At 34.3% G+C, this 15,901-nt stretch overlaps 1 protein-coding gene across 2 annotated transcripts in view; it reads left to right on the top strand.

Annotated features, from left to right (window-relative positions):
• The window catches only part of TAFA5 (TAFA chemokine like family member 5), a 224,837-nt gene that overhangs the window by 12,475 nt on the left and 196,461 nt on the right, over window positions 1–15,901 (top strand). The window lies entirely within an intron of this gene.

The following is a 15,901-nucleotide window of genomic DNA, read 5'->3' as shown; positions in this document are numbered from 1 at the left end:
GTGAGGTGACAATCTCTATCCATTAACTATGTGTTATTAAGTTTGGGAAGTTTCTGCTGAATGGAGGCTGGGTTGGCATGGTTCATAGTAAAGGTGGCAGGATGAGTTTTCCACAACCTACAATCCCTGTTCAGATAATGATGACAATGTCCTACAAGCAGTTGAATTTCCAACTGTAAAGTTATACATTGGACAAAACATTAAAAAGAAAACCATTACTTTTACAGATAAGCATGATTAAAGATATAACTTGTACTTTTTTTATTTTTAAACAGTGAAATTGCATTGGAAGTGTTTAGGTTAAATGAGTATTTTACCCCAAGGAAGCTGAGAGAATTGGCAAAATTGTGGCACAGATAGCATATTCATGTTAAGATTGCAACAGGGATCAATAACTTAACAAATGGGAGAGGAAAAAAGAAGAAGTCATCCAAATTTGAGAACAAGAACTTGGCTGCTCTCATGATATATCCATAAGATGTGTTTATGATACACACTTATTGAGTAACAAAAGTATTATTTAGAAAGACACAGATATACTGAAACATATTTTGAAAAGCAGCAAATATGCTTTGATATTTGGACAATGTCAATGCTGTTTTAGAATCTTTTACTCTGAATGTGTAGCTAAATACTTCATGTATATTCTGTAATGATTTGCCTTTTCTAGCACTCTGATTAAGTTTGATTGCTGCTATTAAGAATTGTGATTATCTGGGGTATTTAGCATATATTGGCACCTGTTCCTTCACATGCAAATTGATTTGTTGCATTGATGCTGAAAATCTTAAAATTTTAGTCTACATTTTTTTTAGGTGTTAAAAAGAAGATAATTATACTATTGTTTTGGACAAATAATATTAATCAGAAAATTATTTTAAAAAAAATACAGTATGTGACAATTACAACATATTTGCATACATATTCATGCCAGCAATCACATGATCATGGCCATCATTATTGGTTCCCATGGGTCTCAGTTGGAATATGTTCCATGCACTAGTAAATTGCTGGTAGCTGCCCACAGGGAAGTGGGATTTTCCACATTGTCATGATGGGATCGGTATGGTGGTCTGAAAATCGGTATAGCAAGGAGGGTCATGATAAACGGTAAAGGGGTTAAGCATTGTTGATCATTAAGCATAATCTGTCTGCAATCCATATGCACCATTGCCCAGCAATGTTTGAGTGGCAGGTTTATTTTAAGTTACCTCTGTATGGAAATACCCCCAAAATATATAATTTTTCCACTACAAGTAGCATGTACGTAATATCTGATGGTATTAATAAAAGTAAGGTCAGCTTGTCAGTTGTGGTAAATGATACATTCAACTAACATTACAAGTTTAGTAGTGATTTTCATCTTACAAGACCTTGGTTATCCGAAACAGAACAACAGATTCATTAAAACAACAATTACGAAGCAAAATGCTTCTCATTTATACAAAAACAGGCTCTATATTTGTTTTACTCTCCCTGAACAATCCAACGTGTGGAATACTAGTGTGGCTGGTCCATTCCTAGCAACAGCACACCCTTATTCCCTCTAGATTGTAAACTCGTTTGAACAGGAGCCTTCTCACATGTTATTTCTGTATGTCATCTTGTTATGTTATATACTTGTTATGTCCTGTCTACCCTTTGTACAGCACTGCAGAATCTGATGGTGCCATATAAGATAATAAATAATAATAATAAAAAAAATATATAAATTATATAACACATCATCTTCAAAATCTTAATGGCCCACAACGCTCTAGTCTTCCAAGAGGCCATTCAGCCATCTGCTTTCATTCCTCCTAGAATATCAAATTTGATATATATTTAGTAGGGATAATTTCTGAAATTATATATTTTAAATATGCTACTCAAGATGATGGATTTAGGAAGGTTTTTGTAGAAGAAAGCCAATTTCCGTGACTAAGCTCTTTGGTGCCTAAATGGTATTTACTCAAATCTCCACCTGCCAACCAGCGTTTGGACAATATGACTACAATAGTATGGGCTTCTGCTAAATATTTTACTAGAGCTGACTTTTACCATTGGTATGTCTTCTACACAATTGTTTTTTTATAACACTGCATTTCAGGTCCTCTTGTTTTCTCTTTGATCTTGTTAAAAATGAATAAAAATGTAAAGTGGGAAACAAAAGATAAAATGTGTAATTCCTGCAGGTGTTTTTATTGTACTTTTTTTGTTCCAGCGATTTGGAAATCATCCATCCAAAACGCTGCCTTTGTAGTCTCATCTATTTATAAATTATCCGTAGTAGCATGCGTCTCATATTTACCTGTGTAACACCTGATAATTATACATATCTTATTGCAAGCCCCATAATTAATCACATTCTGCAGAGAACAGGACCGTTAATCATCTAGTGGATTAAGTCAGTTAAAACTATTGAGATCATTGACTCTTGTTACAAAAATAAAATGCATGTTTTGCGTTTATAATTACGGCATCTTAACACATGCATTATATGTTCCCTTACCGATATTAAAAATGTATTTTTTGTAAGGCAGATGGAAGCTTAATTCTTCCTAAAATCTATTCTGTTTTTTTTTTTTTTTTCATTTGAGTAGCATCCTTATTTAGATGTGCATGGTTATTGTAATATGCTTAAAAGCAAGACGACTTTTGTGTTTTAGATATTACAAAACCAACTGTCATGATCTGTGTTTAGTCCCATACTGGCCCTCAGTAAACAGAGCAATTTGAAGTGGTTGCTCAGGCGATCGATCGAACTAAAATACATATTTAGCTTAAGGATGGCCCAGTCTTCACATCCGTTTTGTTGTTTAAAGAGCGCAGTCCAATAATCCTACATGAATGAGGTGGACTTACTGTATTCTTTTTTTTTTATGTTCAAAACAGCTGTAGGGGCCTTTGAGGTTAATACAGAAGATTCAGAATGCTAGAAGATATTCTGATGAAATACTATAGAGTTCCACACATCTGCTTTAAGGATAGCGCAATCTCAGCATCAATTTTATTGCTTAAAGTGGGTAGTCATGGCTTTTTCTAACTAATGGATCATGGTGAACATATTCAACATTGGTTTAATGTTTCTGATTATTTATCTGGCCCCAAATGTAGAAAATATTATGCAAGGTAAGGAGCCCCTTGGCTTCCCTGTGCTGGGAAGCTAGGCCTTGCATATTACTTGCGCTTTGAATAATCGTAATTCTTCGAAGTGAAGTGAGAATCTTTCTTTAAAATAGGCAATGCTAAAATGCTAAATTATCAGACACACACACATTAAGTCCCAACCCCAAATTATTTTACATTTTTATATAAAATGCATATTTATTTTTAGAGTGAATTTCATTGAACCATGCCTCAGACTACAGTTAATTAATTTAGGACAAATTAAAATGTATGGTGAATTATATCTTTGTTGAAACTTTAATCAAATGTCAAAATTATTATTGCTAATCAGGTTTTTTTGTACAATGTGTTATAGGACAGCTGTTATCTGAGGGAAAGTATATGAGGAAAGTCATGCTTTGTGGCATTAGTGTAAAAATCAATTTTACCTATACTTGCACGCATTTGGAAATTATACTTGTACAATTATTTTTTTTGCACTTATTTAACATCTATATATAATAATAATAATAATAATTATTATTATTATTATTATTCACTATTATTATTATTATTATTATTATTCACTATTATTATTATTATTATTATTATTATTATTATTATTATTTATTCACTATTGCAATGGTCACAGATCAGCAGATATTAGCAGTAATGTTATATATCAGCTAAACTGTAAATTTATACATGCAGTTTTATATTTTACATATGACGGTATTCTTGTGAGTAGTATGAGTACCACTGGAATAGAGATGCTAGAGAAAATCAAACTCATATGATGTTAATATACTTTTCATGTGACTGTTGGTGTAGTAATGTTCCAACAGGCACCAATACGGTTTAATGAATAACCTATAAGCTCTCCCTCGACCGTTGTTTAATGTTTCTTCATGTACACATCACCTGCTAGTAACGGACCTAATTTTATGTTGAAAAAACATTGAGTCTGACCTTTTAAAATAGGTAAGTTAGTTACAGCTGTTTGGATTGTTCATGGGTTCTTGAGTACATTATTAATAAGAGACTCAGATATTCAGACACGTGTTACATTTTTTATAGGAATATAATTATAGTGTGTGCTGAAATTGATGACCATTAACTTCAAGGCATTTTTATACTCTAACAATAACTGTAAGTGAAACAGCATGTAATTTGTCTCAGGTTATTTAATTAATTTCTGCAATAATATGGACTTTGAATTCTCATTTGGCTTTTTAAATATTAGCATAAACCTTTCTATCTTCACTCGTAGCCACATTTCTAAAAATATATGTGAAAAGCATTATGGGAATAGCAAATACCGCTTGAAACCTAGTTTTTAAATGTATGGATTTATATGGGTGTTCACTGGGCATCAATGTAGTAAAGAAAAAGCACTATTAATATCCGATGAAACCGCTGAATGGTCATTACGGTTATTTGCAAAGTTGTGATATATCACTGGGTAAAGTAGATATTTGTAAATACATTCATGAATCTTCTGTAGTAGAAGGAAATTTTTACTTTTTACCCAACTGCATTAACTATTTCCATACTATCATAATTATTATATTTATTTGCATTTATGTCTTTGTAGTCCACATAAATGTAACATTTTATAGGACAGTTTATTGGGGTGAAATAGGTCTCAAGCTTTTCATAGGAAAATGCCCATAAAGGGAACAATTCTTTTTAGCTGCATCTTTTGAAAATACTAAGAGGTTATTATTATTATTTTATATGAGTTTTTGTTACCCACAAATATACAAAATAAATTATATTTGACAGGATAAATACTGATAATAATGACGAGAGACAGGCACATCCTTTAAATTATTCTGTCAGTCAAATGTAATTTGATTGTGACCTTTTGTGGTAGTTTAATATTGGTTGCTGAAGCTGTGATTTTCCACCAAGAATAACACTATTTGGCAATTTTGATTCTATTACAGTTCATCTTCAGTAATATTCAGTTGCTTCCAACTTATTTGTTAAGTGACACTGTAATGAGGCATAGTCTAGTCTACCAATAACCATATTAGATATAATAGAAACTATACTTTTAAAGACTAGGTACACTTGCACAAAGTCAGGGATTTTATAGGCATATAGTTAGACATAGGATTACACAGTTATACCAACAGGTGCTGATGTAATGTCCCAGTAAGTATATCCTAGGTAATTGCAGCCCAGAATACAGAGTAGCACAGACCTGAGAATAGAGGCATAAAACAGAGTGGATAGAGGTACTCACAGGAGGCAGGCAGCTGATAAAAAGAACAGCAGGTAAAAAGATGACCTCCTGTGAACTTCCGCAAAAATGGCAGGACTTTCCATTATGTCCTCTCCCCCTGATTGGTGGATTACGGAGAGGACATCACCAGAAACTCTGGAATTTTTCTGTAAGATCACCTAGAGTGAACAAAAATGATGGAGCTTCTGGTGATGTCCTTTTTCTAATTGGAGAATAAGGGAGAAGGCGTCTCCAAAAATGCCACCATTTTGCAATACGATAACCTTGTGTGAACTTCCACTAAAACGGCAGAGCTTCTGGTGACATCCTCTCCCCAGATTGGAAGGGGTGACAGGAGATGAAGTCCCGGAAAGCTCCGCCATTTTCGTGGAAGGTCACCAGGAGGTTTTTTTTTTAGAAATAGTTACTCTAAGGTGTAAAAAAATCCTCCTTGATATGCTTAATGAAACTAACTTTGGTTTATGACTTTTAATCAGGTTAAAGTTTTTAATGTATCTCAATTTGCTTAATACAATCTTGGCTTGCTTCCATTTCATAAAGAGCCTTTGGAGCTTTCAATTATCTTACTTATCAAAACAGAATAATCAATGTCTGCCTCAAGTTAAATGAGTAGCAAAAGTGAAAAATACAACCAGCTTCTTTTGTTACTCTGAGAAAAGTAAGCTATCCCTTACAAAATAGAATTTATACATATGTCTTGGAAATGGCGAGGTTTTGGAATTATGTATTCCATATGTTTTTTCTTGCTAAGATTTAAGAGTATAGGTTTTCCTTTTTATGTGCTAATAATAAATTGTTGAAAACTATTTAATCCCTATGAGCATAACATGGTCTATGGCTCAACAGTAATGCAATCAATGTATATTATATGGTGAATTCTACACAGCAGAAATGTAAACGGTTTATGTTGTATTAAAACAATTTACTAAATCAGCTCAAGGAGGCTGCACAATTTACCCCAGTGTTATTATATCCCAATATATTTAGAACACTGATTTATTCACTCTAGCCTAGAAACACGACCACCACATCCAGTAATATTTATTTTTCAAAGAGCAGGCACACATATAGAAGTAGTTAAGAGTGTAGTAGATCTAGAGTCCAGTCTTCTATGTCTAATGATGTTTGTTTGACCTAAGTGGACACTAGGTAGAGAAGTAGAGAAGGTAATACAAAAGGTTCTACTTTAAACTAACATCCTATTTTTTCTGTTCATTCATCCTTTTAACTCTGAATTCATTCAGAATTAGCCGTCTAAACTTAATGTTTCAGCATTTAAACCAGAGTGGACTCTTCACTAAGAGTGGACTCTTAGAAATATTGTTTTAAGGAAACATAGGTATATAAAGGTAAAAACCTGAACCTATGTGAAAAAGATTGTTTAAGTTTATTTTTTTTAAGCATTTACAGGTTTTTTTTCTTTTCTATTGTACTTCAGAGACAGTGCTGGAAAGGAAGTTAATACCATTAAAAAATAGAAATCCTTTTCTTGGGCAAAAAGTTGATCGTACAATCTATCAAATGCTTCTAATGGGTCATAAGTGCCTTTTTAATTCCTAGATAATCTCTAGTATCTTAAGGGTAGGGAGTTTGGACATATATTACCACTTGGACACATGTTATTACAACATGACCTCTAATAAAGATTGATAGGGAATAATGGTGGCAGGGAACACTAGAAGACGGGGTTGGGAACAGGCAGCTAAAGAGAGACCATCAAAAAATGTTTGAGAAATGGTAACATATATCATTTAATATAGAATTAAAAACAACACAACCATTTGATCTACATTTTTTGCTTAGGTTTTTGTAATATCGGATTTCTTTTTGTTCCATAGTGTGAGTTTTTGTATTTATTTTATGGAGCTATTGAGGTTGCTTTTTACAGCTAACACATTATAGTGCATTTAGTACATTTAAATAATCAAAAATGGTATATTTAAGGTACACAAAACAAAGCTAGCAAATATGCAATGAGCTTTTGTTAATGTTCTTTTTGTATAGTTTGTTAATGATTATTTCATATTCAGTTCACTGAAATACTTTTTTTTTCTTGGTCCCTGCAAAAACTACTGATTATGACTAACGTTGACTCTTAGCTCTAATGCCTCCTACATGAGATACTTCACTGAAGTTGCCTGCAGGATATGTTGAGAACATTCTCAAGAGCTGCATTGTTGGTAAATCACTGGAGATTTTTTTTTCTCTTTAATTTAGAGTGTAACCTTATTAAATTTCAAATCAGAACACCACAGTAAAACTCTGAATAATCCTGTTGATTGTCTCATTATGCAGAAGTGCCTATTTTTTTAATAAGTTAAAATATTTTAGCTCCGGCACTGTTCAACTTTATTTTAGGTAGATTTCTTTTTTTTTAAACTAATAATTTTTACACAGACAGTTTTACTATTTTACAGTCGAGTAAAAATATTGTGCTTTTCCCATCTCATTACATACACCGCTTGCAGGGGAAAGCATTCGCGAGTAGTGGACAATAGTTTATTTCTTGGTGTGCCTGCATACATTTATAAATAAAAGCAAGCTCTGATGATTATACACAAATGCCTTTGAATGTTAATGGGTCATTGTATTTTGCTTACAGCATCTAGATAGTTGTATGCCCAAAGGACAGTATTTTTTCCACTTATGTATAATTAACTTACTTGTTACCTATTTTAAGCTGACTTAAATACACAAATCATTTTTCTTACGGTGTCCAGCCGACCCACAAGAGCTATTAGTCTACTTGCACAACTTGTAATAAACCTTTTAGGATACGGTATTTTATTCCTTGAGATTAAAAGCTACAAAAGAAAGAAGTGGCGCATATCTTAATTATGCACCTTCTCAGATTCACTGTTATCCTGTTAGTATGAAACATTTCCATATGCACCAGATCTATGGTTGTGCATGTTATAGTCAATTAATTAAACATATCTATATCTTATGCTTGCCAACCTGTGCAATGGTTTTGGAGCTATTTAGATTAAATGTTAACCTAATGAAGATTGAGGTCTGTGTCTCGAACTAGTAGAACCAGTGTTATCTGAGCTTTTTTTTCATCCTTAAGTTCTCGCTTATCTTCACCCTGACTTAGAAACTTAACAATAGGAAATGTAGAATATAAAGGGGATGAATGTGGATTCTCAGAAAAGGAAGCTAACATAGCTTTCCATATAATATCCCAAAATAGTAAGTTATAATACATATATGTGGCATTTTTAATATGTAAAAAATGCTTGTTACACATTGGAGAGGATTGTGTTTTTGTAGCTATACAGGTATTGTGTTTTATTTCACACTTAAGACATAGATCTTAGATGTAGATCGATGCCATACTTGAAATGAAACAGGCAATACCACAAGCAAATATTGAGGATCAAATCAACTTATCCCTTCATGCAAGAGAAGCTCAGCTGGGTTGTAACTTCATACTGTATAGTTAATGATCAATATACCCTAACAATATACTAATGTTGGTATTATTGAGCCTTTTTAAATTTTATATATGTGAAATGCTTTATGCAAATAACGCATTTTTGTTATTGTATGCACCTATAGTTAGTTTTAAAATGAAGCATCTAATGTGTCATTATCAACCCCAAAAATGGGCATCAGGAGTGACATTTACATTTAAAACGAGTATAGAACTCACATCAAACTAATTTTCAGATGCACGGTTTGTAAAAACAATGGCGTGTGTATGCCAGTCCCTTTAAATCATCTGTAGAATTGTACGGATACTTACAGCTACAGATGTTTTAGGTAGGTTTGTCATTAAAATAATTAAAATTTATTTTTATGAAATAATATGGAAGTTCTTTAGAATTTAAGGCAAGTTGTTTAGCATTTTAAATGTTCAAATCCTAGTGCTAGCTTTTGGAAACATAAAGCAGAAGATTCTGAAATCAACGCGAGTGCCAGAAAGAAGGCTTACAAAATAATTTTATTTTTGATAATAGCTATTGTATCTTAAAATTAGTAGCGTATTTCCTGAAGGATTTGAAGCTTTTACCTGCTGCAGTCTTTGCCAGTTAACCAGCATTTATATAGCGTATTTCTTTCATGCGTTTCTTTCCCACCTACAGTTTCTAGCAATCAGTTTGCATTAAGCAGTAGTAACATCAAACAGAACTAGAACTATAATCGAGGCAAAGTAGTACCTGCTCAGTGAATCACATATGCACATTATTATACCTATCCCCTAAAGCTCAATTGTAAGAGAGAGGAAAGGAGGATTAAATAGAGCATGTATAACAATCAAGGCAAACCTAACTAGCTATACATTATCAATCTTGATATAAAATACACACAAGAGGATTATATACAGCATTCTAAAGCGTTATATTTAAATAGTTACATTTGTAATTTTGTGATATCAAGCAGTTTTAACCCAGTATCACTTGCAATGGTCCTTCAACGTAAGAACAAATCAAAATGCAACATTCTAGTGACAATTTTGCAACATTAATATGACCCAACAGATAAAAATTTTAAAATTTGCATAAATTCTCAAATGTCCTATTTATAAGATATTTAAACCCTCGGTGGGCTGCAATGTTTAGCACCGAAACTCACTGCAAAGTATGAGGTGCATGATGAATATGGGGTACGATGCAATATCACAACCCACCAACAAAGCAGAATATTGGCAGACGTGTAATAACCTATCAACCATAACATTAAAAAAGAAAAAGTCAGAATTTTATTGCAAATTAAGTCCATCAGATATGAACTCCCTGAAACTAGAGAGTCATTGGGTAGGCCCTGTTACAAAGCACTTCAATATGCATTCTTCATTAATGGGCCTGCAGAGGAATCTGATTGACTATTTAACCCCTTAAGGACAATGGGCGGTCCCTAAACCCATTGAAAACAATGCATTTTGAGCCCGTACATGTACAGGCTTTGTCATTAAGGGGTTAAATATTTTTTTTATTCTAGAGTGTTTTTAGAATGTTATAAACTGACTATGAATGATAAACTCTCAGCATGATACATTCTAAACTTCAATAAACTCCCTAATACACATGTATTTAAATACAAATGAATCTTAACCTTTATCATGATTCTCTAGGATCTGTTGGATGCCCGTATCTGTATTACATGATGTTTTTATTATACTAGGAACTAGTTTATTTTCAGCGGTTCATGCTGTGTGCGGCAACTTGCTGTTGTAAATCAAACTAGAACTTAAAATATGTAATGATAATGCAGGCAGAGAAGGTGATTTATGAAACATGCTATGGCACTTTATCAACGTCCCATGTAAAGCATGAAATGTTCCTTTTGAAAAGAAAACTTAACAATCATTAAGTAGTAGCCAACAAGGCATTCAGTTACTTTATGGTTTGTTAAGGAGTATGTACTGTATTGTAATGTATATGCTGTTACCTGAATTTAGTCTGACCTTGATTACTGTGCGTTTAAATATGAAGCATTTGGACCAAAAATAGAGTTAACATTGAAAGCGATGATTTACCTCCTCTGATGGCTTTAACACTTTTGTAACTAAATGCAGCACTAGAAATATTATCCCTAATACAGTTGAATGCTTAAAAGGGCCTTTTTTGGACATAGAAAAAAGATGTAAAATCGACCCCTTAGGTTGATTTATATGAAAAACCTTTGTATATGGAGGGTAAGATGAGATCCCCCCAAGGGTAGACATGCACGCAAGTCTTCTGTAAAGCTTTTTTTAAGTGCTTAAGGTCAAATTAACATTAAACCGTTTCCATTTATCAAATAACAACTGTGTAGCATTTTCTTTTGCTTTTAACATGTCAATCGAGCCAATTCTAAAAGCACGTAACTTCAATAATGAGTTATATTCATGGTGGAAGCAGGGGTTACATCCATTGTGAAAGGTGGGTGTTTTTGCATGAGATTGGGTGTGACCTTGATGGTATTTATATAAAATACAAGGAACAGTAGTAAAAAATGGGTTCCTTATTTCTCCCTTTAAAAATAAGTGACATTCTGCAGTATCCTGTTTTAAAAAGGTATTATTGTTAACACTTAAACACAAACATGAGACATTAGGATACAATCCACACTTTTTCCTATCTCCAACGCTTTCAAGAGTTTAATTGTTATTGATTGTATGACAGTCGGATGTAATATTTCAGCGATGCAAATAGAAACACAGTTAATGATTTTTTCTAGGGAAAATGTAAATGAGATTCTATTTTTCATCCGTAGGCTAATGCGCTGCAAACAATATCTGTATTACCTTTTGCAGAAAATAACCCTTTCAAGAAAAAAGAAAAAAACATTTTTTTTTTTACATTTAAAAAGCTTTTTATAGAGAAGGTTCCAGAGGTTATCTCCGTATATATACAGTACACCCTCACATTTTTGTAAATATTTTATTATATCTTTTATATTTTATTATATCTTTTCATGTGACAACACTGAAGAAATGACACTCTGCTACAATGTATAACAGTGTAAATTTGCTGTTCCCTTAAAAATAACTCAATTTGCTGTTCCCTTAAAAAATAAACCCCTAAGTGGAAATGTCTAAATTGGGCCCAATTAGCCACCCCCCCCCGGTGTCATGTGACTCGTTAGTGTTACAAGTTCTCAGGTGTGAATGGGGAGCAGGTGTGTTAAATTTGGTGTTATCACTCTCACACTCTCTCATACTGGTCACTGGAAGTTCAACATGGCTCCTCATGGCAAAGAACTCTCTGAGGATCTGAAAAAAAGAATTGTTGCTCTACATACAGATAGGCTATTAGAAGATTGCCAAGACCCTGAAACTGAGCTGCAGCACGATGGGCAAGACCATACAGCGGTTTCACAGGACAGGTTCCACTCAAAACAGGCCTCACCATGATCGACCACAGAAGTTGAGTGCACGTGCTCAGCGTCATATCCAGAGGTTGTATTTGGGAAATAGACGTATGAGTCCTCCCAACATTGCTGCAGAGGTTAAAGGGGTGGGAGGGTCAGCCTGTCAGTGCTCAAACCATATACTGTACACTGCATCAAATTGGTCTGCATGGCTGTCGGCTCAGAAGGGAGCCTCTTCTAAAGATGATGCACAAGAAAGCCTGCAAACAGTTTGCTGAAGACATACAGAATAAGGACATGGATTACTGGAACCATGTCCTGTAGTCCGATGAGACCAAGATAAACTTATTTGGTTCAGATGGTGTCAAGCGTGTGTGGCGGCAACCAGGTGAGGAGTACAAAGACAAGTGTGTCTTGTCTACAGTCAAGCATGGTGGTGGGAGTGTGATGGTCTGGGTCTGCATGAGTGCTGCCGGCACTGGGGAGCTACAGTTTATTGAAGGAACCATGAATGCCAACATGTACTGTCACATACTGAAGCAGAGCATGATCCCTTCCCTTCTGAGACTGGGCCACAGGGCAGTATTCCTACATGATAACGACCCCAAACACACCTCTGAGATGACCACTGCCTTTCTAAACCTTATTGAGCATCTGTGGGGCATCCTCAAACGGAAGGTGACAGAGCGCAAGGTCTCTGAAGAGGACTCCAGTGGCAACCTGTGAAGCTCTGGTGAATTCCATGCCCAAGAGGGTTAAGGCGGTGCTGGAAAATAATGGTGGCCACACAAAATATTGACACTTTTGGCCCAATTTGGACATTTCCACTTAGGGGTGTGCTCACTGTTGTTGCCAAGGTTTAGACATTAATGGCTGTGTGTTGAGTTATTTTTAAGGGAACAGCAAATTTACACTGTTGTACAGGCTGTACACTCACTACTTTACATTGTAGCAGAGTGTTACTTCTTCAGTGTTGTCCCATAAAAAGATATCATAAAATATTTACAAAAATGTAAGGGGTGTACTCACTTTTGTGAGATACTGTATATATATATATATATATATATATATATATATATATATATATATATACAAATTAAATATGGTCTCTGTGGTTGTTACAGAGGGAGGGAGGAATGTAACAAGCATTTCATAAAAAAAATGTAATAAAAACTTATACTGTAAAATTTTATGTGGACATATTGTTTTTCTACCTTTATAGAACTTTGTTTTTGAACAAGAGAAATTAATAAAAATAAAATTTAAAAAAGTAAAACAACTTTTACAGGTCTATTTATGCTATGGAGACTTTGCCATCTCAGCACTGCCTCCATGGGCTTCATCAAAAGGCGCATCACGCAGAGATATGATATCATAATGTGGTGCTCCATTTTAAAGGCGCACAATGCCTTTTATTGTACTGGAGACTGGAAGGGACAGGGGGCACCACCCTATGTAGGGTCTGGAGTGGCCTCAAAGGTAAATACACACTGATTTTAATGTACTTCATAAAAGGTTGGCTGCTGCTCGTATAGAATCATCAATGATTTTGAAACGGGTGAAGACTAAGAAACATTGGTCTAGGCTAAACCTAAATATATTTTCTTGTTGGGTAAGTTTCATGTATGTTTATCGTGCAATATGAGTATTGATGCTACACATAATAGCAATTCCAAATGCCTTTTCTCTTTCCCACATGAAAATATTGATTAATATTAATAAAGCACCATTACCTAAACTGTGTTAACAATGCATTTAAAAGAATATACATTGGTTTAGCATCAATGCAAGTGAAAATGGATAAGTCAAGTGAGGGTTTGGCACACGATCTTCTTCTCTAACAAAAGTGCAAATGATGTGATACAAACTGTGACATTTTTAATTGATTTTATAGATTTGCTTAAATTGTTGCTAGCACAATAAATGTATTGAGTTTTAAGATCTACACTTTAATTCTTAACCTCATGCACGAGCCTGTTTTTTTTATTCTGCTCCATGCACATACATACATGTATACTGTATTAACCTCATCAGATGAATAGCTGACTTAAATGCACTTCACAGCTTGTGTGTGTCGATGTTCCATGACCACATTAGAAGATTTTATGGAGATTACATACTGGCATCTTCCCAGTTTAATACTGCTCTCGGCTGCAACATAACAGCGAAGGCAAATAGTCGCAGACACACAATACGGCTCATTTGATTAACTGCAGGAATGGAAGGCATTTGGCAGGTTGCAGTCTATTTTTTTTCTTTATCACTGTGATTAAATGTGCTACTTAAAGATTGGGATTAAAAAATGAACGTTTTATTATTGATCCCTCAAACCAAACAATGCCTTTTAATTAAAATAAAAAGTGCTATCCTGTTCACTTTGAAAGTCGTACAGATCTAGCGGTTTCAGAAGAAAAATCAGCGTAAAATGCAAGTGCAGACATAACATGGTACAGCAAATCCTGCAATAATAAGCCCCTGAAGCTGCCTACGAGATAGCATAAGCCATTTTCTTATGATTGCAGAACAAACCAGCTTTGAAATAAAGAAATGTAAAGCATTTGCTCATACTATTCAACCTGAAGAGTCCCCATCATGTTTTAGTTTTCAGTGTTTATTTTTCAGAAAAGGAAGACGCCATTTAGTATTGAATGGTAATTAGTTATCCGTCCCCCAAATAATGCAATAAATACGCATCTTTCTAACTGTAAGAATAACGGTACAGCAGACCTTGGTTTTCTTTCTTGGAGAATGGAATACATTTGCATGCCCTCTAGTGGACTAAGGGTTTTAGATAGAAGAACCTAATATCTAGCATCCCTTGACTATCATACTGATACATTTGTTTTTCTGCTTGTTGCAATGGATCAGTAATAGACTGAATGTAAACTTTTTACTTACATAATAAAATGTTGCGTGAGATGTCATGTGGCAATATAAACCATAAATGGGATTTTCCCAAATATGCAGATGAATCTTATGGAAACATCAGGTAAATGAGCAAGTCAAATGCTAGAAATGTCTTTGCTTAGATTCTATGCTGTATGGATAATACATCCCTTTTCATAATGCCTGTACAGGTATAATTACTAAACTAAGTACGCATCGCCTTTATTGTACTATGTGTAAAGTACCCTAGTTGAAGCGAAAATACTAAAATATACATACAAATATTATTTTTTTCTTGAGAAGACACCCCAACATAGAGTTTGTTTGCAAAATGTATTACTGACCATTAGATTTTATATCATAGTCTTGCTGTAGGAACGTGTCAAAACATTTGGATATCAGAAATTGGTGATTTTTTGTCTAGGTTATGCATAGCAAACTATACCCAGAAGAAATATTGGTACAGCAAAATAGCTATTTTTAAATGTGCTTCTTATACAAGCACAAGTTGGCCACTGGTTGGTCACTGGTTGGATATGCACAGCCACAGGCAGTCGCATGTATCCAAACGGTTGCCGTAAACTGCATCATCCGCCACTGTTGCATCAGTATTGGTAAGTGTGTGTCCCTATATGAGAAAAAGATAATGACGCAATAAAAAAGTATAGCTTCCTTTGTATTCTCCAACTATTACTCAAAATGACTCAATTTTATTTATATATACTTGTATATATGAACATGATCTGGTGTCTCCTGTCCTTAAAGGGAAATTCTAGCCATCGAATGCATATGTCCTTTACATTTTTGTGTGGTCTGTTTTGCAGATGCATGGGAGAATTTTGCATAATCCTCCTAAATGCATTTGCCCCTTTCCTTACC

This window comes from Spea bombifrons, chromosome 4 (assembly GCF_027358695.1).
Source record: "Spea bombifrons isolate aSpeBom1 chromosome 4, aSpeBom1.2.pri, whole genome shotgun sequence".
Taxonomy (NCBI): Eukaryota; Metazoa; Chordata; class Amphibia; order Anura; family Pelobatidae; genus Spea; species Spea bombifrons.
This window is presented reverse-complemented; position numbering and strand designations above follow the sequence as displayed.